This window comes from Dermacentor variabilis, chromosome 3 (genome assembly GCF_050947875.1).
Source record: "Dermacentor variabilis isolate Ectoservices chromosome 3, ASM5094787v1, whole genome shotgun sequence".
Classification (NCBI taxonomy): Eukaryota; Metazoa; Arthropoda; class Arachnida; order Ixodida; family Ixodidae; genus Dermacentor; species Dermacentor variabilis.
This window is the reverse complement of record NC_134570.1, coordinates 56734413-56757468: the sequence shown is the minus strand read 5'-3', so window position 1 is coordinate 56757468 and position 23056 is coordinate 56734413. Positions and strand designations below refer to the sequence as shown.

The following is a 23056-nucleotide window of genomic DNA, read 5'->3' as shown; positions in this document are numbered from 1 at the left end:
GCGCGCCCACGGCGGCCTCCCCGCACAGCTCGGCAAAGCGGCTCAGCAAAGACACAACAAGGCTGCCACTGCAGCCGCGGACAAACCCGGAAGGTCGCGTAACCCTGCACGTGCCCCCGTCTAACTGGTTCTCTCTTGTTTCTCTCGGCAGTTGCCGCATTGGAGCATAGAAGCAGGGGGGGAGGGGGGGTCAGCCTTTTTGTTTTTCCGCGTGACTAACAAGGTCAGTAGGAAATGGAGAGCGCACCTCAGCCGAGCGACGCACTTTTGTCGACCTGTACGTGCGCCCGAGTTGATTCAGCAAGGGTGGAGCCGTCTGGGCGAGAGAAGTGGGTGGCGGTTGTAGAACGGCAGAGCCTGTTATATATACATATATAAGCGGCCTTCTGTGCGTACGAAGCCTTGTCTGCCACCCGGCCGGCCTGCCAGACAGCGACGCTATTTACATGGCTTGACGTAGCGTATAAAACGAATTGCACGTTTGGATACCGATTTCGATGCTTAAGCCATATACGCATATCGGTGCGGTTATACAGTGTAGCTTTCCGGGGTGGCGTTTCCGGTCTCTAATCCGTAACTGTAATGATCGATTTCGATCGTCACGCTGCGACTGTCGCGTCGGAAAGAATAGCGTCAAAGTCGTCGAGCAACGCCCAGCGCTCTCGCACATGCAGTGGGCGTCAGAAGCTTGCGCTTGACCGCGACAGTTTGTGAGCTTAGTCGGTAAGACCGTAAGACACTACGTTGTTCGCGTATACTTTGTACTCGTACGATAGAAATCCGAGAACCAGAGTACGTGCTTGGGCTGAGGAAATATCCCAGTTTTTTTTTTTTTTTCTCTCTCACGCTCCGCCGTCCGTAAACTTTTGATGCGGACTGCATACACAACGGGCTTTTTGTTTAGTTCGAGCACATATTGCCTAATAATCGCACGTGACAGATAGCGCTCGTCTGTCTTTTCGGGTTGATTTTTGGCAGAGGCGAACTGCTAAAGGACCGCGGACAGGATCCCGCTACTGCTCAGCTTCAATTTCGCGAATTGCGAACTGAATTGCTTGCGCACGAAGTCTGCCCAACAAGTTCATGCAGTGAGTGAGCATAAAAGTGGGAGAGGGTGTAGCGACGACCCTCTGTCTCTCAATTCACTCAAAGGAGCCGGTTTTATTTTTCGCGTGCGCTTCTTGCGCGAACCGTTTTTAGTCTTCCTTGAGATGGACATCGACGAACAGACGGCGGAGCAATAAAATCAATGTTAAAAAAAATATTGTGGAGTTTTACGTGTCAAAACCACTTTCTGATTATAAGGCACGCCGTAGTGGAGGACTCTGGAAATTTAGACCACCTGGGGTTCTCTAACGTGCACCTAAATCCAAGTACACGGGTGTTTTCGCATTTCACCCCCATCTAAGTGCGGCCGCTCGGCCGGGATTCGATCCCGCGACCTCGTGCTCAGCAGCCCAACACCATAGCCACTGAGCAACGACGGCCGGATAAAAAAGATCAATATCGAAATTCTTGGGAAATTGGGCAAGAATGGCGCAGAAATTTATCAAACGCTGCAAAACACCTATGAAAAGGATGCCCTAAAGCAAAGAAACTGTAGTTAAGTGGCTCCGACGCTTTGGGAAGGCCGCTAAGACTCCAAAGGCAGTGCAAGATCAAGACGGAGAAGAGCCACTAGGGGGCGACAACGAGTGGAATGCCGTAGAATACCGCTAGGGAAAACTAGGTAAACGATGGAGCATGTTTTATTATAATGTGCCTACCCAGCCGGCCGATTTGGGAAGCACTGACCTCCGAAGCTCTTGGGTTCGGCGACAGCAAGGGGAAAGCAAACATGCCCGCAATAGAGATTAGTAAGAGGCGATAGGAAGTCTGGTGGCAGAAAAGTACGGATACTACAAACAACGGAGGCGTACAAAAACGGAAGTTCACAATAGGGGTTCACAAACTTTGGTTATGGAAATTCATCGTGGTTTCTTTTTTCATTTTCTTTCCTTTTTTTCTTTTTTAACATAGGTAGGAGAGTAGGCAATGTAATAACAAGAGCTCGGTGGTGCAGCCCACCTCCCCGTTCCAAAGGGGGCGCTCATAGCATCCATCCATCCAGCCATCCGCTCACAACAAGACACGCCCCTCCACCTCCTGCTAATGTGAAAACATTTACCGTGTGCATTCTTGTGTGCTCTGTGATTGCCGAATGCCTGTTAGAATTATATGACAAGCACTCGGTTTGGGGAAGTCATCCGTTCACCGGATTTGTAACTGAAAATTTGGAAGCAAAAAAAAGAAAAGGAAGATTGGCATGCGGACGAGTTGCTGTGGATCCATAGTCAAATGAGGGTAACGCTAAAAGACAACTGTGCAAAAGAATCAATGCCACAAGCGCTTGCGGTGCCTATCCTTCCGCGTCCTTGTCCTTTTGCGCTACCCTCCTTCCGTGAAGCAAAAAAGGTTTGCGAGATGGTTCCAAACAGGACTTTTTTCTCGTTAACCATCCTGCCTTTCCTCTGTATCTATCTGTTTAGCCAGTCTTTGTACCGGCCCCTGAGACTTCGCCAGCACATTACCTTCAGGCGTTGTCGGGAGCGGTGAATGTCTCGGCGAAAAAGGGTCGCGCGTTTGATGCATGGTTCGGCTTGCACTTGAACTTGCGTGAACACGACCGAACAGCGTTATCCAGAGCTCAGTTACGTAAACGTCCCTTACGCCTCCCGGCCACGAGCGCTTGCTGAAACCGCTGACAGACCTACCAAAGCAAAAAAGGTTGATCCAGTTACACTGCCAGTGACGTCAGAAGGTGAGCAGCATACCCTGCACCCTTGACGTTAACAGCGATCGAACCGTGCTAGCCAGCGCGGCGTTGCATAACGACCACGAGTCCTCTAGCCACTAACGTTGAGCTCAGAGCCTTGAATGAAAAAAGAAAAGCGAAATGTGATCTAGTTTCATTCGTTCGGACAAGGTCGCTGGCGTGACAATAAGACCGCAAGGGCGTCCTTTCGCGCCAGCAAGCGAACAGCAGCGACGGTGTCCTGTGATTGCTTGTCCTGCGGCGACGTGTGCCGACTTCTGGTTACGCCCGTAATCGATGCACTCGAAGGTAATTGGACGGCGCCCGTTCGTACGCGTTGCGCTTTGTTCTGCGACCGTCCCTCAATGTGCCCGACGCCTTTGGCCCAATTAATGTTGCTGCATATTGGGGTATTTGGCGGCATATACTTCAGAGATATATTTCGTTCTTTTTCTTTCTGATTCGTTCGGGAGTGGTGACTTTGAGCCGCGATTAATCAAGGTAAGGATGCATAAGTAAAAACAAAGGGATGAAGATGCCCTTGGCCGTTAAAGAAACAGCTGTGCGCATACCGGGTGGATAATTACTTGGAGCGACGCGAATGTACGGTATGCGGCGTGGGCTTTCCTTCGCTCAGTGTATCCGGCTTGGCGCATGTATATGGTATTCTGCTGTAGAGCGCAAGGTTTTGCGGGTTCCATTATCGGCTGCAATGACAGTTTTTCTGGTACGCTTGCAATGCAAAAGAAGAAAATGATTAAATTATGCTATTTCACGTGCCCAAACCACGAGATGATCATCAGGCAAGCCATCGTGGGGAGGACTCTCATTTAATTTTGGCCACCTGGTGTTCTTTAACGTGCACGATCGTTTTTCCATGTCGCTCTCATCGAAATATGACCGCCGTGGCCGAGATCGTACCCGCGAGTGGGATCGTGCCCCCGAACTCGAGCTCAGCAGCGCAACATTGCCATGCACTCAACTACCGCGGCGGGTTCGCAATCCGAGAACTCCCCATTTCTTTCGGTGCATGTTAAAGGACTTCGGTTGGTGAAAATCATCCGGGAGCGGTCCTCCACCACGGCGTCTCTCATAGTCCCTCGGTTGTGCTTAGAGTGCGCCAGAATATAGCAGTTGTGCCGAAATGTGCCGAGACGTGCTGTGCGTAGAACACTTTTATGCGTGTCGTTACGCGCACATAGTTTACTGCACACTGTCATCGTCATGTGCACTATCTCTCGCTCTATCTCTCGTTCCTCTTCCCTGTCCCCTTTTCAGAGGAGCAGGCCAGAGACGGAAGTTCCTCGGTCTGATCTATCTTCTTTTCTTACATTTAAAAGGTTACCTATCTGTAAACAAAATCAGTCAATGAATCAGTTAATTATTCATTCAATCGATCAGCACATGACAAGAAAATGAGTTGATCTGAAATTATGCCTGCGCAGCGAAAACAACACGCGTGCGGTCTGAGAAAGAAGCAGGAAGCCTGTGTACCGAATGTCAGGGATACAACTGCGCTTGATAACAGCTATCTATACGCCACAGGTTCAGCAGGGCACTGACAGATGCGGGCGTTCGATCGTTTCCCAGCGCGTGCCCTCCCTTGGGTGCAGTGTCCCTTGTGTACAGTGTACATACTATAACAGCCGGTTCAAGGCACTCATGGGCCATGCCCTCTGACTGAAGCTGCTCTTTCTTTCTTTCTTTCTTTCTTTCTTTCTTTCTTTCTTTCTTTCTTTCTTTCTTTCTTTGACAACGTTGCACATCCGTGGTATACCGTAGGTATACCGAGTGTACCAGCTAACGTTAGCCAAGCTGTTCTACGAAAAAAAAAAGATGAAGAAGACACTGTGCAAGATATAATTATAAGACCTGCGGTGTTCGTTCGTCAAATATCTAACGACCGATCACCGCAGGTCTTAAGACTGTATCTTGCACCATATTGTTTTTTTCTTCTTTTCGTTAAACAGCTTGGCAACGTACGTTAGCTGGGATACCCCACATACCCTCGACACTGTATGCCGTGCGACCGCTACTTTCGGCGACACTTTCTATCCGCGTTTGTGACCTCTGCGTGACCCCGCAACTACGGTTGGCGGCTCTCCATGCATCTGTGCTGGAAGAGCTTTGCTTGACCATTGTCCCACGCAGCAGAAGAAATATGCATTCTGGAACATACCCGCGTTACGTAACGATGACCTTGAGTCTGAAAGTCGTGTAGGAATGTGGTACTATTATTGCTGCCGTTTACATCTGTTTCTCTCAATATGGCGACTGGGTGGCGCCAGAAGAACCAGCGTACGCCGCAAATAATGAGCGCGCGTTTAAAGAAGCGGCGGCGTGGTTTGTCTACTCGAGACGTGTTCCTATAAGAATGAACACCCTCCAATACCGGATAGCGGTCGAAGCGATATCCATCGCATCCGCCGCTCAATGACAAACCGTTCTTATGAATACGAACGGAAAGTTTCGCGATAGTGAGTCCTGCTTTCATAGCGTACGCGCTTTTGGCAGTTGATGTATCGAACCCTGCCCGTTTCGATGTCGCTATTATGCTCGCGTCCTCGACAGAGAGCCCAATCGAGGGATCGACCTGCGCTTTAATAGAGGGTAATTGCTCGCACGACCTTTCGTTGCGGCACGCGCCGCACTCCCAGCGCTGGCGATCTGATCGCGCGGAGGATGCAGTCCGAATCGGTGAACCAGTTCGGGCATTGGAAAATCGCGCACACACCTTTCTTAAAGTGGTTCCCGACATAATGAATGCATGCACCGGTAACGTGCACAGCCCCGAAAGGGAGGGAGAGTGAGTGAGTGAGTGAGTGAGTGAGTGAGTGAGTGAGTGAGTGAGTGAGTGAGTGAGTGAGTGAGTGAGTGAGTGAGTGAGTGAGTGAGTGAGTGAGTGAGTGAGTGAGTGAGTGAGTGAGTGAGTGAGTGAGTTTGCCACTGAACCAGCACAAAAAAGCTAACGTACATAATTCCTTAAGCCAGATGCTGATCAGACTCCGAAATAGCAAGTCTGCGCTTCGTTTAATCTCTCTATCCCTCTTTTACGGGAGCAATAGGTGCGATAAATGATCACACAAAGCATCATGATCAACGAAGCGATGCCTCTCTTTTTCTCTCCAGATACTTTCTTCTCTTCTTTTTTTTTTATTTACCTTCCAGCCTTTCCTGTAAGTTCCACGTGGCGTCTATAGCACATATATAGCAGCAACAAGTTTGCTTAAGATGTCTTTGTCAAAAAGGTTCGCTTACGCGAACCCAACGTGAGCCTGCAGTTCAGACGTCAAGCTGGTTCCAGCCCGACATCACAACGTTCACTACAGAATTCTAGTTTACGGTGGGTCTAGATCTTAACAAAAATGTAGCTTTTTGGGCGTGCCTCTAGGTGCGTTGAGATTATAGGCAACATCTCCTAAGCTACGTTCACATGAACTCTATGAAGTCGTATCTGGTCGTCTTGCAGGAACAAAGTTTATTCGTCGGGTTCGTGTAAACCATAGCGGCTAGGGATGAGCGCGCATCGAGGCGATTTCTGTCAACGCACGCGCAAGGGGGGCGTTGAGTTGTCCTACGTGCGGCGCTTGGCAACAGCATGTAAACGCCGTCGGGTCGGGCTGGGTCAGCTCGACATCTGACCCCACTCGCTTGCGTCGAGTTCGCGTCGACGCGGAGCTCTAGGTAGCAGAGGGCTTGAGCGTCTTTAGCTAATAGGTCCCGCACATTTTTTTGATGAGGGACACGGCCGACGCCTATTAGTGTCGGCATAAATTTGCTTCCACTAAGCGCGCATTGCAGCGGGAGCGTCCACCTCGTTTGTTGACCAAGAAAGATCACGCGCAGCCTTTCTGCTGTCTAGGAGGAACTGAGTTCGATCGTTGCAACAGATGCAGCGATCGAGCGGCCCTGACGTCACACGCTGTGACAAGGGACTCCGCCGAACAACAGTAGTACAAGGCTTGTTCTTGGGCTAGTTGGACGGTTTACTCATAATTGCAAAGCCTTTAGCGCAATTCAAAAAGAATCTTCAAAAACATTCTCAAAGATAGTGCTGTCCTGTGTCTCTGTCACGTCCCTGTCTATTTGAATCACGCTAAAGGCTTTGCCATTATGAGTAAACCGTAGTACGGAAACGATGACGACCACAATATTCAATATCCTCCCTCATCGGTGAAATGCTAACGTCCTCATTCCCGCTTGATGTCACGGCTGGGAACTCATCGAACTTCTTTCATTAAGGCGAAAGCCTTATATGTCTGATTGGAAGGTGTCCTTCAACGACCTTGCCGTGAGGTCGTTGAACCAGTTTGTATAGTCAGGACCGTACAGAAATTCACAGCAATTAGAGGTCACAGAGACGCGCCTGTGCCACTGCTCGCGCGTTCGTCGTCGCCTTCGTCCACAGCTGGCTTTCGCCTTCGCGTCCCTTAGGCAATAGCTAAGGACACCTGGCAGTTTTTGGGAAGCATACGGGTTCGGTCGATGTCGCGTCCGATTCCGCGACTGTATCAACAGCAACAACACGATGGGAGCACACCAGAAGCATATCTCGCGTTTTCCGCTTGACTCACACTTCTCGCCTTTCCTTTTTATTCCTCCCCCCTCCCCCCCCCCTTTTTTTTCCATATGGAATCCGGCCAAAGAGGCTCACGTGAGAAGCTTACGCAGGAAAGCAGCAAATCGAAGGGCAGCCAATCCCCACCGCCACAACTCGCTCAGAGCGCACACGCACGTTTGCGCTCAAGCCGACGCACAAACACAGTTGCGGCTCGAAACGGGGTCACACCGTGCAGCGCGAAGCGTAGGAGCAGTGGGCAAAGCGACGCGCGTTCTATCAGGCCCGCGGGCAATGCGTGAGCCAGCGGTGGCAGCGACCGATAGGCGGGCTGTAGCTTCGCGTGCGCCGCGTCTTGAAAAACACACACGCGCGCGTAACCGCAACTGCGGCGCAGATCGGGCTGTGCGCGGTAATACACTTATGCGGGTGCAGTCCGACCGGGTCGCGAGACCTAGTAGTGCAAGCGTGCAGTACACACAAACGCTTGGGACGAGGGAACCGACCCCGCTCGGATGGCGCCGGCAGACACCCGCAGCGCGACTTCTGCGCAATGATCATTGAGCAAGCGAGCCAGTCGGGCGGCGTGCGAGCCCAGCGGGGCAGCACGAATTCGCATACGTTTACGGGGGCGGCCCGGCGTGCGCGGTGACAGGCGTCGCACGCGGGCATGCGTGCTCCGTGCGCAGCGCGGACGCAACGCTTGCAAGGCTCGCAGGGCCGGTTGCACTGGCCCTGCCGGGCTGCCAGCCCGGTCCGCGGCCGCTGATGCCGGAGAGCTCGGCGTTCGTGTTCAAAGGGACGCTATAGAGAGCAACACTGAATCAGTCTAGACTAGCATATACTAGTCTATCAGAACTTTTCAGCGCAGCGTTGACGAACTCCACGAGGTACTCTCCTGTGCCGGTAATAAGGAGGTGGCTATGTCTCAGTCACGCAGCCGATGGGGTAGAGGTACTGTGGAGGAACAGCGCAGGAGAGGGAGACGAGACAGGTGCTTGTTGGCGGGAGGGGGGGGCAGTGCCACAGAACATGCTGAGAGTTTGGATAGCCCCAGATATGACGTGCGGCCTGGAAAGCACAGGTATTGTATAGGCTTAGGGGAGCTGGAGACCTTTCTTCGGCTCAAGAACAAAGTTGAATCAAGCCGGAGCAAATGCCACTATAAACCCCGTATCCTGAAACCGTCCTCGAATGGAAGTTTGTTCCTCCACTCCACCGAGCCCATGGGCACACCGCCGCCTACCGACTGAAGACGCTATAATCGTCAAGAATTGCTGTGGTGTGTCAACGAAGCGCACCAACCATCGTCTTCCGAAGGGCGGCCCTGCCAAACACTTTCTTTATTCGAGATGGAGTGTTTGTTCGGAGGGACGTTCTAGAATACGGGGGTCAGAGTTGAGGCAAGTTTGCTTCAAATCTGTGACGCCTCCTTCGACTCGACTCAACTTCAAAGCTGACGTTAGGCAGAGCCTATTGTAGTGCAACGTATACGCGAAATCGGTGTGTGTGTGTGTGAGTGTGTGCGCGTGCGTGCGTGCGTGCGCGCGCGCGCGCGCGCGTGTGTGTGTGTGTACGTGTGTGTGTGTGCGTGCGCGCGCGCGCGCGTGTGTGTGTGTGTACGTGTGTGTGTGTGTGTGTGTGTGTGTGTGTGTGTGTGTGTACGTGTGTGTGTGTGTGTGTGTGTGTGTGTGTGTGTGTGTGTGTGTGTGTGTGTACGTGTGTGTGTGTGTGTGTGTGTGTGTGTGTGTGTGTGTGTGTGTGTGTGTGTGTGTGTGTGTGTGTGTGTGTGTGTGTGTGTGTGTGTGTGTGTGTGTGTGTGTGTGTGTGTGTGTGTGTGTGTGTGTGTGTGTGTGTGTGTTTTGCGAATGGTCTAGACACGCATTTGTTTCAACTTGGGTAACTCTCATATGTCGATATTATTTTATTTGCAGCCGTCACGGACATCTGTCTTTGTGCTGCCATCCCTCCGATCGTTTTTAACTGTCATAAGGACCGGCCAACGTCGCGTTTGCAGCAACTCCATCTAGCATATAGTTTGGCCAGCTGAAATACACCGGTTGTCCCACATAACTTGAGCCAAACTTTAAACAATATATGCAAATGTCACAGTTGTAACTTGACAGAGTCAAGGTAGTGCCGTCGCTTGGACATACTCAGATTATTTATTGCGTTCCACCTAAGTACACAATTAGTTCTAATTAATTAACTTATCAAATGTTGCAATTAAATTAAAGGTGTCAATATAAACTGCAGAGCAACATGAAAAACTCCTTATCCAGCTTTCTGTCGCTCAATACGTGCTACATAAAAGTGTTTCCCTGGCATGAAAGGAGCCCGCGGATACACGAAATATTGCCGCGCGACTGGCCGCTCGTGGCACTTGTATTCGCGAGCTTCGTTTGGCTCCTGTTACGTTGGACAAGCGGTAAAATCTCGCGTCTAAGGCAACTGAGAAGCACGAAGAGGAATGACATTCAAGGGTATCGAAACGCACGTCGCAGACATAAATTCATTTCAACATACGAAAAAAAGAAGTTTACTAAATCGCACGTACACTGTAAAATAAAGCACTATCAGACGCTCCCTAGACGTGAATAATCTGAAGGTTTCGTTCATTTTTGATGAATTCGCGACACTTTATGAGCAGAGTGGAAGCGGACGGACCACACTGCACGAACAGCGCTCGGGTCGCACCCCGAACCCTGGTGAAATGTAGAGGCTCATATTACCGCGCTACTTTCGGCAAACGTGTAAATAGGCAGTTTCACAGAAGAGCACGAGCGCTACGCTTTTAAGAGATGCTGCGGCTGTCAATGCTTCCCCCTTCAAGCGAAACTACAATTATTTTTTTTTTCTTACGATAGCGTTTGCGTGGACGTAAATGCTTACTCGCTCCACAGCGCTCTCACGTCTAATTCTACTCGTCAACCAAAAGCTGTTCGTAACCGACGCAAATTGCAGCGAAACCTGAACAATAACTCCGGCTACAATTTTTTTTCTTTGTTAACGGAGATAGTTAACCAATGTGGGCAAGACAATGCAAGTAAAAAATACAATGGCGCGCAACTGAACCGAAGGTACCGAACTGTACTCTTAAACGGCACAGTTTCAACGAAGCCGCGTTCTCATTGCTCTCCGTAATACTTTTTCCGAAGTTTCTATTTACACGCATATGTCCTTTGCGCCGCATTTTAGTTGAATTCTGCGGTATCCGTCTCCCTCTAAAGATCTGGAGCCGAATTCGCAATGTTTTTCGTTCGTAAGTGCTGTTCTTCATTGGCTGATAGCGTCCGCTAATATGTCCTACGTCACAATTGGCTGGCATGAACACTTTTAGCGTAATAACGTTTTGTGAATACGGGCCGAGGCCCGTATCGTTCTACCGCGTTCTACCGCGTTCTACCCCGGTAGAACGCCGTAGAACGCCGTAGAAGGCGCTCGGTACATCGTTCTACCCCGTGCACAAATCGGAACAAAAAACTTCTATTTTTTCCCCCCATGGCTATATATGTTGTTGCATCCTTTCAATAAATGTTGTGTATTAGTCGGTCGTGTTCTTGCTTCCTTTCTGTGGGTCCTACGTGTAACTTTATGTGGTTGCAATCAGTCGGTTAACCAAATCGCCTCATGGTTGATGACCGCTTCAGCTTTGCTTTGGCTCTAAGGAAAAGGAGGAGTTGACGGTTAGGGAAGAATCGACGTAATAAACGAGCATATATATATATATATATATATATATATATATATATATATATATATATATATATATATATATATATATATATATATATGCGCTTCATTTACCGCCCAATTGGATCTCACCATCGTTTGCGAATAGCTCGATCTTCTTTTGTGTGTGTGTGTGTGTGTGTGTGTGTGTGTGTGTGTGTGTGTGTGTGTGTGTGTGTGTGTGTGTGTGTGTGTGTGTGTGTGTGTGTGTGTGTGTGTGTGTGTGTGTGCGCGCGCGCGTGCGCGCGCGCGCGCGTGGAATTTCGATTAGCATCGCACGCCACGGCTAGTATATCGGGCGCTGATCGATTCATTTATTCTGCATGCTCGTCGATGATTCCGCAGGACTTTTCGTATACGTTCTCGACACGACCCCACGGTCCCCACACTTCTGCTTAACGCGGGAGCGGGATTAACGATGTGCAGGAGCCGGTCGCCGAACAGTATTAACGATCAGGTGCACATGTTGCGTCTGCAGAGACGACGTTTTTATGCAGCGCCAATGGATAGCTGGAACACTCGTTGGCTTCCGAACGGGTCGACCGGTGACTCCACGGGCATCCATCGTTCAAGCGTGATATAAAGCGTCGTGGCCGGCGATGGCTGTCGGAGCATCCGCGTAGTGGGAACCACATCGCCGTCGTACATCGCTCGCAACAGGTGTAGCGGTATTGCGCGATACCGGCTTTTGGTACGCAAGCGTGAAATTCGAGTGCGTATCGTGGTCGGAGTCCTTGCAAGCGTCCCCTTGTGGATGTATGAGTTCGTGACCTTTTCCAGAGGTAGACATACGAACCATGATTAAAAGACTCGGGACATGGTATCAGTAAGGAATATGTGAGCCGCCGTGTCTCGCACGTTAGGCAAAGTTGCTGCTAGTAGGAACTTCGGCTTGCAAGGCACATAGGCGACCAAATACTTGTTTCTTGCGTCGGGTAGAGCTGCAGCACGATGCGCGCACGTCGGTTTGGTTTTTGTTCTGTTTCCTTTCCTGCTTTTTTTTTATTAACGGCTGTTACGGTATGCTATAGATAAGGAGTGTCCTTCATTTAGCCAATTAAAGTAAGCTAAGACGCTTATCGTCCTGTCTCGAAAACTTATTTATTTATTGATGCGTACATTGAAAACCGCAGTTGCATTATAGTAATCCGCTCTAACAACAAACTTTACCATAACATCCGCTTCTCCGTAGATTGTATGCGAATCATTTCTCGAAGCCGCGCCTTCATAGTATCGCACCGCTTCCTAGCAGAACCGTGATTTTAGTTTAACCTTCTTTTTTTTCCCCTCGTCGTTATCCAATAGCTCTGTGAAGGCTCTGCGGCGAATTCTGCTTCCGCTATGGCTATGACTTCTCCGAGTTCGTCCCCTTATCTCAGATCGGATTCGCCGCATTTACGTATTAAACGGGCGCGCGTTCGATTCAGGAGATGCAAAAGCGCCACCCCAGTACAGGATGGGTATACCTCGCTCCTATAGCAGTACTGTACAGTGAGTACGTATGCCTACTGGTTGTGGGATATAGATGACCTCTTCCTGTATCTGCAGAAAACCGGCCTCTCGTACTCTTCCCCTCCCCACCACCCCCTGTCCTCCACCTTATTCTTTCGCAGTACCCTACCTGTTGAACTTGCCCCCAGTTACCCCTCCCCCTTCATTCACTTACGCGGCAGATCACCTGCCGCGGCGGCGACGTTTTTTCCCAAGCTTCCGTTGTGCCGCTGGCCGTAGAAAACGCAGCCCTAAAGGAGAAGGAGAGGGAGGAAGAGAGAGAGAGAGCTAACCTAGACGCGTTGCGCTTGCGCGGCAATGTCCACCGTGGGAAGCCAGCAACAGTGTTTGGGCCGTCCAGCCCGCATCCGCGCGGTGGCGAAGGCGGTGGCTACTAAATTGCGTCGTATACGAAGATAAAGAGCAGCGCCGCAGGGAGGCTACTGCGCGACCTCTGCACCCCTCGCCCACCTTTCGCCCCAAACTCTCTCGCGGCGGCCTCTCTTCTTCTTCGGTTGCGCTTTTTCTCCTAACCTTCACGACACCCGGCGACAAGGGCTTGGGTAATCCGCAGTCGCCTAACCTCCCAGACGACTACAGTCGCGGCCGTCCACTTTCCCAGCGCAGTGTTTCTTTCTGTTAAAACGCCAGTGGTTGCAGAATTGGGCAGTTTAAGGAGACGCTTTCGGATGCGCCGTTGGGCAACTCGCAGTTTTAGGACGTCGCGCTGCCGGCAAACGTCCGGCTGCTTTGTCCAACAAATAACAGTGTCGCTTTCCCGTTCTGCGGAGCCTACGCTTACATAAGCTTTGGACATATACTGCAAGAAATTCGTTCCTGGTTGGTTGGGGCATAGTTGCATAATCTGAGAAGCCTCTCCGAGCGCGCGACAATCGTCCCTGCTGGCCGTCCCTGCTTCGCGTCGTCCTTGTTACCTCTGCGGAGCTCGTAAACAGCCGGCAAATCGAAGAAGACCCTTTCGTGCGTCGTCCAGTGTTTCGTGCCTGCCGCGTACGCGTGCAGTCAGCTGTGCACACTTCGTGCTCGTTCGAAACCCGCCCTCGCTCGCGCGCGCCCGAGTGGTCAAGGACAACGCCGAACAAGACGGATATACTCCCCGCTCGTGTGTCTGTGTGTGCGTTTTGTGTTGTTTTGCTTCATAGAGCACTGCCGGCGCCGGCCGCACGACCGCACCGCTCCGACTGGCTTTCTCCCTCTGCGAGTGAGTGAGGTGTTTTGCGCGCAGTCGGTGTTTGTCGGGCTTCCCCGACGAGCGTTGGACTGTACAACTCGCGGCGGGCGCTCAGGAAGGCGCTGTCGGCAGCCGGGCAAGTCACGAAGAGAAGAAACGACAAGAAGGACGGGGAGGGAGGGGAAGCCGGCCTGGTTTACGGAAGTGTCCACTTCCTGCAGTCAACGCCGCCGTCGTCACCTTGTGCTTGGCCCTTCGGCTCTTACTGCTGCTGCTGCTGCATACCCCTCGTTGTGACCCAGCGACTACCGAGGGTCTGCATCTTCGAGCACCGGCAGCCCAAGACAAGCCGTGCGCTTAGAAAGAATCGTCGTCTGCTCCCAACAGACGACATTGCTGCAGTGACCGGTGGTGCCGTCCACATGGGCCGTTCTTACATTGCGCTGCAGCGGCTACGGCTTGTGGCGGTGTCTACGACATCGAACAGTAGTCAGTAAGGAGCCTTCTGTAAAGAACCGTCATCTGATCTTGACAAACGACACTGGTATACTACTGTGCTTCGACTGAGTCGGCGTGTGTTTTGCGGTGTGCACTGGCATCTTGTAACACCGGTACCTATGTCGTCTGGAGCTCTTGAGGTCTGCGACAGTGTGTGTCGTCCACTTCTAACGTCGCAAAGAGTCTTGAATGCCGGGCGTGTTTGCAAAAGTGAATAGTTCGCTCGGCGGCCGTCGAAGAATTATCGTGCAATGAGTCTTCAACGCTGTGGAAGCATCCTAACCCTTCGTCTCCTACGCATAGATCGGCCGTGGTCCCAGTGCGTCCATATAGTCGCTCTTTTTAATTTGCGTCGTCGCGTCGGTGGAATGTCGTCCTTCATGCGGTGCGACTGAGAGCTGTACCTCGCTCTTGATTTCTTTATTTATTTTTTTATTCTTTTTGTCACGATAGCTTCGTTGTGGTCTGCCAGAACGACACGCCAACAACTTGCAACTGTTCGCATTGTTGCGGGTGAGGGTGTGTGCGCGGAGTGATCCAGCCAATGAGAAAGCGCGTGCAAGCTCCGTGAATAGACCTAAGCGATATGAAGCGAAGCCAAGCACTTGTCAATCTGTTCTCCGGCATGTGATCACTGTGTTTTGTGCGATGAATGAAAGCGGATACAAGCTGCCGAAGATGGAAGTTTTATGGATACGATAGCAGCTTCTGGTGAGATTCATTTGTTCTTCTCCTCAATTGAAATTCGTTGTTTATGGAAGACTTACCTAGAAAAGCAGAAATACAGCCGTTGTTGAATGTCATTGCTGAAACGCACAGGGAAGGAACAAATTTTTGTTTGCGGTTTCGATCGTTTCCGAGGCGGAATGTACATACAAGTGCTACCGCTTACGTCACAATACTTTTGTCGTTCGTTACGTGGGTGGTCGAGCTCTCTCTGGTGAATATCAAACGAATAGCACTTATTACAATAATACAACTTCAGCGTTTAAGCCCGCTTTGTGGAAAATAAGCGGTCGATAATAATGCCTAGCGCAGATATTTGTGAGTCAAAGACTGTTCTGAACGGCCTTGATTGCAAATTTAAGCGTCCGCGAGCGCCTGAATATTCATGCGGTGTCCCCTCCGATAAATTGACTACTGCACACGTCATACCATCTATGATTAGGGAGCCTTCGTGTTCGTGTGAAGGCTCGCGACCGTGTTATCAACATGTCTATGTGCACTTAAGGCCTGAGGCCTTTCCCAGCTATCTCCACTAACCCGGGTCTTGAACCACGAGAGGCCGAAAATGTGCGAGTTTTTTTTTCCCTCAGTGTAACGTCAGCTCCTGGTCAACTTAAATTCTTTTGTTCAAATCTATGGGAAACGCAGAAATCCTTTCACTGGACATCTGTTGAATTGATTTTGCTGAAGCTTTTTTCACTTGATAAAAAAAAAACTCTACATACTGTAAGAAGCAGAACTGAGATAAAGGACTTCAAATGTTTTGCTTAAAATTGCCGAAATTTACTAAATATTAAAAAAAGAAGCGCGAAACATTGCACCTTCGTAACCCGGCACCCAAAACAGATGTCACAATTCTGTAAACTGTGGCTGTTAAATCGTCCAAAGCGGATGAATAGGGTGTGTTAGTTTACAGCTTATATATGTTAACTAATTAAGCTTTTTTGGCGAGGATTTTGTAAAACTCTTATTTCAAAAATATTGATTGAGAACAGAGCGTTCTTTAATACGCCAAGTTTGTTCGCTTTAGGTGATCCCATAGAAACAGTTGGCCAAGATATGACATCGGTTTTCTTTTTTTGCATGGTGAGTTGCTGTATTGTGAACTTTATGCTTTAGCTATTTCTCAGATCTGCCAACTTTCAGCAATATTGCGGAAAATTAGGCCCCGCAAATTAAATTTGAAAAAACAACAACAATCTGCTGCATTTCAACCAAATGGTTGACCTTTTCTTTCGAATTCCGTATAGCTTATGAAATTCGGCGCAGCGGATTCCATTCTCGTGTATCTATATAGGAACTTCCGAGCTTAAAACTGCCACTGCTAGAAATTTCACCATTCCATACAGTTGAGACCACAAAGACTTGCACATGTTGAGGTGTCTACGTATTTCGTGTACGCATATGTAACTACGGTGCCCAGACGCTGGTGTAGCGAACAGCGTATATTGGTTGTGTATACAAGTTTGAACGCGTGTTTGGGGGCTCCCTTTCATGGTGCTCCTCCAACCACAATAAGCACATTTATGTGTAGATGTAACGTAAAATGACGCATTCAGTGCCTCACAGCTGAGCGAACATGCGTGTCTGTAAGTTGGATAACAACGTCGCTTACCGTGCTCGCCCGTGCACGTATGAATTTATCTTAAAGTTTCGCTACATTACGTTAGCTATAATGTTTTGTTTTGGCGTTGCGCGAGTTAGACCGAGGGCGCGGGTTCGAAATCCCAGCCGCATATTTCAACTGGGGCGAAATATTAAAAAAAAAAAAACGCCACGGTACCGGGCATTGGGTGCACGTTCAGGAACCCCGGGTGCTTGAAATTTAATCCGGAGTCCACCACTACGACGTGTTTTACACGTATACATATAGGGGCTTCTGGCACGTAAAATTCCAGAATTTTATCTCTTATTTTTTTCCTATTCCGAAAGAAATAACTCTTGCTTCTAAATTCATTTCCTACTTGAAACGCCACACATACCTATAAATAAGAGAAGAAAAAAATGAAGCTTAAGAAACTGTGTATTCGTTATCAAACTATGGAAATAAACGCGCCATCTCGAATCGCGGTCATCCATTTAGCTGCGATATTCCCGGATAACGGATACGGAGCACGAATTATACAGAACGCGGCGGAAAGTACAAGCGGCGACAAATCTCTCGTACTTTCTCCGTCTCTAACCTATGCAGCGTATACCCGTAGCTTGCGGACTACGTGTGAGATATATCATCGGGATAATGAACGGGGGAAAATGCACGAACATCCATCTCGCGCGCTCAATCCTTAAGCGTTTTCGCCGGCACGATTTTTTTTTCCGTCTTGGTGATTTAGGACGAAATTACAGTTGTTTGGAAAGACGAGCGCACAAGGAGGAACTGAAAAGGCAGTAATTGAGCGATGTACAGGCCACGTGACGACTGGAACGCGGATCCTGGGACAATTCAAGCGCGAACGTGCGTCGTGCAATAGTTCCGTTTACGGATTGCACACAAAAGCGAAATTCACTTTGTCTAACCAAGAAAGAAAGGCAGAGGGAGAGAAAAAGAAAGAGAGAGAGAGCAGGCTATCACGCTTGTCGAGGTTCAAGCCTGCTGCACTGATATGATGCCGCTACCGGCACCTCGCGCGTAATCTCCCGCGGGATCTTGTTTGTGGCACTGCTGCATTGCAACTCCCATTCGGTTTTTGTTTGCTCACGGCCGGAAGTGAAGTTGCGATCAGGTGACAGAAAAACACAGCGAGGTAGGCAAGAGGGCTTGTGCATGAAGCACAGGTGGCAGGAAATGATTGTGTTCAGTAGCCGGCCGTGCCTTGCGAAGGAGTTGTGCGAGCTCCGAGCCGGTTTGGAGCCAATCTGTAAGTGCCACTCTCGACTCCGTAGTCGACGCGAGTGCGTGTTTTCCCTCCGATATATCTTCACTGTGGTAACCGTGTTGGCCAGAGTAGGAGCGCACACGGACGGACATTCGAAAATTTCTAATGCGAGTCGAATATTATTCGGCTCGAGAACTCTCCAATTCGAAAGTTGTGGATTTGCTTTTCTGTTCGGATATTAGCGGTAACGTTTAGTGGTTTCTACAGGAAGAACGACCGCGGTGCAAGTGGTGACCGTTCTGTGAACGACTCGGTTGCGAGGATCGAGATCTGCGGTTTTTCCGATTCGCGTGGGGGAATCGCACGGAGCACGTGACTTTTTTTTTATGCCCGGGTAACTTTCAGTCAATCATAGCATTGATTTGTGCGAAGAAAGTTTGCGATTTGGCCATTACGCCAACACGTGAGTCTTACCTTTAAATTGCCGTGTGTTTCCGTAGCACTGCATTTAGCGCCTTCGACGAACACAGTACCGCACGTGCATCCGATGACGCGCAGTTCCCATTTTTCATTACTGTCGTTGTCGTTGCGCACGAGATAGGATCGCATTTCAGTTTCTCCGCATTCATAAGTTGCTCTTCAGTTGACCGTACGTGCAATTGTGATCTGCATTAGGAGAGAGAGAGAGAGAGAGAGAGAGAGAAAGAGAGAGAGAGAGGGAGGGAGGAAGGAGGAGGATGAGGAGGAGGAAAGAGAAAAGAAGAAGGCAGGGAGGTTAACCAGAATAACGTCCGGTTGGCTACCCTACACCGGGGGAATGGGAAAGGGGAAAGCAAAGGAGGATGAGGAGGAGGAGCAAAGGCAGGGAGGTCAACCAGCCGAGCATCCGGTTTGCTGCCCTGCACATGGGGCAAGGGAAAGGGGGAATAGAGAGAAAACATGTAATATTGCATTAAGAAACGTAAGTATGCCCATCCTACGCCCTTATTTATCACCATGCGGCCTCCGCAAAAGTTGGTATTACATTGTGATTTCAAATAGAATATATTCTGTATTCCGTTCAATATTCAGAGAACCTTTTTTTTAATCTGAATTTTCGCTTTAGATTCTGTTCTGAAATTTCGCATTTGCCAATGCTCCTATGTCAGAGTTATAATAAGTTGAAACTGTGTCTCTGTTGTGCTTTTGCTTTCATGGCATTTCATTCACTTTGCGGGATCCACTTTGACCCGCAAAGATCGGTTCGACATATTCCGCGTCTCCGCGCTTGGAGTTATCGATTCATGCGTGATCGCACTGGAATCTGGTGGTAACCAGCTTTCTGGTTACACACAACAGTGCGCTCGCAGAAACGTCTGCACTGGAAATCGGTGCTTCGTTTAACCGCTGATTACTTTCTACTGGGAAACAAAGATCGGCGCATGTTTTATATATCAGAACGATATTTTTTTTTTTTTGAAAGTGCTAACTGTGCACGGTTTTATCAATGAGTCGACTGCTGAGAAACAAAGATCGGCGCATGTTTTATATATCACAACGATAGTTTTTTTTTTTTTTGGAAGTGCTAACTGTGCACGGTTTTATCAATGAGTCGACTGCTGAGCCGCCGAGGCGAAGCTGCCGCTCTGCACACAGCGGCCGCGTAAAGACGAAGTCCCGTTTTAGTGCTTCGCAAACAAGAGACCTCGGGATTCTTTATCATTATTACTTTTGTTTACAATCGCTAGCTGCGCGCTGTTGCCTGCGCCCGTAACGGGAAGCATAAAAGACCGAATGCGCCGTCGTGGGCGCCTAGCCTGCGGGCGATAACGCGTACGTGTGTGAAAAGGCGGCGGGTCTGGCGCGTCGTCCTCCGCGCGTGAGTTTGACTGTTCGTCTGATAGCGTCTAGGGCCTAAGGGAGACGCGTATGCAATACGGATTTCACTGTGGTCCCGTCAGTGCCTCGATCACTTCTGATAGCGTTTCTTCGGGCACTCGAGCAGCGCAAGCGCCTGAAAGAGAGAGAGAGAGAAAGGCGGGGAGGTTAACCAGAGGCAAGCTTCCAGTTTTCTACCCTGCACTAGGGTGTGGAATATAGGGGTTGTAAAGACGACAGAGAGAGGAGAAAAAAAAAGAGAGAAAAATTAAAAAAAGTAAAAAGAACACCGTAAACCGAAGTTAGCCTCTTTGCCTGCTTTCCGAAAACAGGCAAAGAATTTTTTCTTGTATCGTGTATATAAGCCAGTTAGGATTTCTTCCTTTGCTTGTTTTTTTGTTGTTGTTGTTGATTTTTGTCAAGTGAACATGTTTGTCAAATGAACATTTTTTATCACGTTTTTAGGAAATTGTTGTAGGATTCCTTGCTTTCTTTTTGTCAAGTGAACATATTTGTGGTTATTTTTAATTCGATTGATTTGATTGTACGTTGTACTTCTCATATGCGTATTGCTGTATTGAATCGTTGTAGTCTCCCTGTAAGAAATTGTTTAGTACCTCGTCATTTCATTATGTCGCAACTGTGCCTGCATTAATGCAGGGTGTCTAGGGCCTAGTCAGGTGACCACGTGCGTCATCTTTAGCCGTCTTCACCTGGACAATTGTATGTTGTCTAAATTTCAATAAAGTCAAAGAGGCGTTTCAACCACAGGCGTTCACACAGGCCGGTCGATCTCAAGAAGCATAGTAACGCTTCCACGGCCTTCTGATGAAACGTACGTGTCTTGACAACCGGCAGAGCAGAGTCGATGCTAATTCTGTAGAGTGTCTCCTATAGGCCAACTGCAACGAGATTGTGGACGGTGTATAAAAAGCACAGTTTCAGATAGTTGAAATACGCTGTAAAATAATTTTAACCCTGAAAAGCTACTAAAGGAGTAAATCGGTCTATAACTCACGCAATTAAACCCTTTATTGGGTGCGAGGGTGCGAGTTATAAACCTATTTACACCCTTACTCACTTTTAAAGGTGTAAATTATTTTGCAGTGCATAAAGTGGCCTCAGAATCTTACGTCTGAAATATGAGTGGATGCATTAAGGAAAGCACTCCTCGGAAGCATACGGTTTTCATTTCAAACTGAAACTGCTCGCCGGAAGTGACGCACGACCAAGAAAGCGCAGTTTCTCTCGGCACGGCGTCCGAGATTAGGCGCCACCCGCAGCCCGTAGATGCCCGCGGTGCAGTGAGAGATCTCGGAGGCAACATGCTGGGACTTGCGCCATATCTGTCAGCCATTAGGCGCAGGCGATGTCTTAGACAATTAGGCAATTACCAGCCCTGCAGCTCTATCAAATATGCTTCGGCAATATGCCGGGTGTTCAAAATTAAGCTTCATGGTTTTCTTAAAATTAGGCAATGGGAGGCACGCGAAGACCACCTGTGCAAATAAGATATGGGGGCCAGGGGAGACACAAAGTGAGATGATAATTATCGCTGTCCGCAGCCCAATCAACAAAATTGAATAATTAACTAGTTACTGAGTGCAGGAAGTGTGTATGTTTGTATTAAAAAGTTAGAGGCAGTCGCGTTTCTGCACCGTCCCACTTCGAATAATTTTTCTAGCGTGTCTATGCCCCGAGATATCCGACTGCAAATTTTTTATTGCCGTTCGCGTGATTACGCATGCAAGAGAGTTAGGATCGGCGCGAAGCTCCTCCCTGATGTGACCTGGTTGTTGCGAGCGGTGTTTAATCTCACAACGGGGCGGAGGCATTGGCAAAGATGATAACTGTCCCCCTTCCCCTCTCGGCTGGCGAAATCAAGATATGACAGCGCGGTGTACCGTGTAGTTATTGCTCTTTATTTGAATAAAACTTACAGTACTTGAAAATCAGCAGTCACTTTATTTGCGTTGCCCAGGGAAGGACCATGCCCGCTCGTCTAGTCACCATTACGCACTCGCAGTGCCCTCCGGCTTCTCCGCTCCTCGCCCCATTATCTCGGCACGGCAGCTCCCGCCATCGCTAGAGGCTGCGCGGTCGCGTGTCACGACAGCGGTTCCGGGTTCTTCGATTTTTTTATTTCGCCAGCCGAGAGGGGAAGGCGGACAGTTATCATCTTTGCCAATGCCTCCGCCCCGTTTTCGGACTAAACGCCGCACGCAACAGCCGCGTCACATCAGGGAGCAGCTTTGCGCCGATCCGAACTCTCTTGCATGCGTAATCATGCGAACCACAATCAAAATTTGCAGACTGGATATCTCGGAGCACAGACACACTAGAAAAATTCTTCCAACTGATACTGTGTAGAAACACCGACTGCCTCTAACCATTCAATATAATCATACCCACTTTCTGCAGTCAACAAAAAGTCAATTATTCAGTTTTAATTTAACTGGGCTGCTGACAGCGATAATTATCATCTCGCTTTGTGTCCCCCTGGCCCCCATAACTTATTTGCACAGGTGTTCTTCGCGTGCCTCCCAGTGCCTAATTTTGGCACTGGGAGAAAACCATAAAACTTAATTTTGAGCACCCTGCATGCTATTCATTAATGACTAATTTTGCCAAAGTGAAATTTGTGCTGCAGTTGACCTTTGAGCAGTCAAACCGATGTCATGTAATTATTGTCACGGCATCTTGATGCATTCTTGCGTGTTTGTTGATAAGAGTGTGTGTCTGTTTTTCGTGCAAACGCAAGACGACATGGATTCAATTGAAAGCGCAGTGTGTGCTTTGCATTTCGTAACATCAGAAAAACATTCGCAAGAATGGTTTATCTTTAGCGTTTCGCAAGCCGCTCTCACATTACTACAGAGCAATAAGAAAAATTCTTTGAACACTTCGCTATTGTATGAGACGCTCAAAGAACTTACAAAAGCAAGCGCAATGAACCACGTAATTGCATTTCAGTGGATACCTGGGCACTGCAATATTCCTGGTAATACTGCAGCGGACGCAGTTGCGAATAGAGCGCACAATAACGCAGAGATAACCAATCTTCCCCTATTGCGTAGTGAAGTCCGTCTGTTCCTGAGACAGATTTCTTGTCGTCTGAGCAAAACTACCTGGTTTGACCAGCAAACTAAAAACTTGGAGTTATACTCTATAGACCTATGTATAAACTTATCAATGCCGGTAACTCTAAGAGACAACAGAAGCATTGGTACACCGGCTGCGTCTTGGTACTGCATTTACGAAACACTTCTTGTACAGGATAAAACGTGTCTCTAGTCCGCAGTGTTCTTGTGGCCATCCAGACGAAGATGTGCGTCATCTTCTTCTCGTGTGCACGAAATAAGATACACAAAGAAGGGTACTGCAAGCTAATT

The 23056-nt window shown here is 49.0% G+C and overlaps 1 protein-coding gene across 1 annotated transcript in view; it reads left to right on the top strand.

The window, feature by feature from the left end:
- LOC142575691 (uncharacterized) overlaps positions 1-23056 on the top strand; it is a 328430-nt gene that overhangs the window by 254805 nt on the left and 50569 nt on the right. The window lies entirely within an intron of this gene.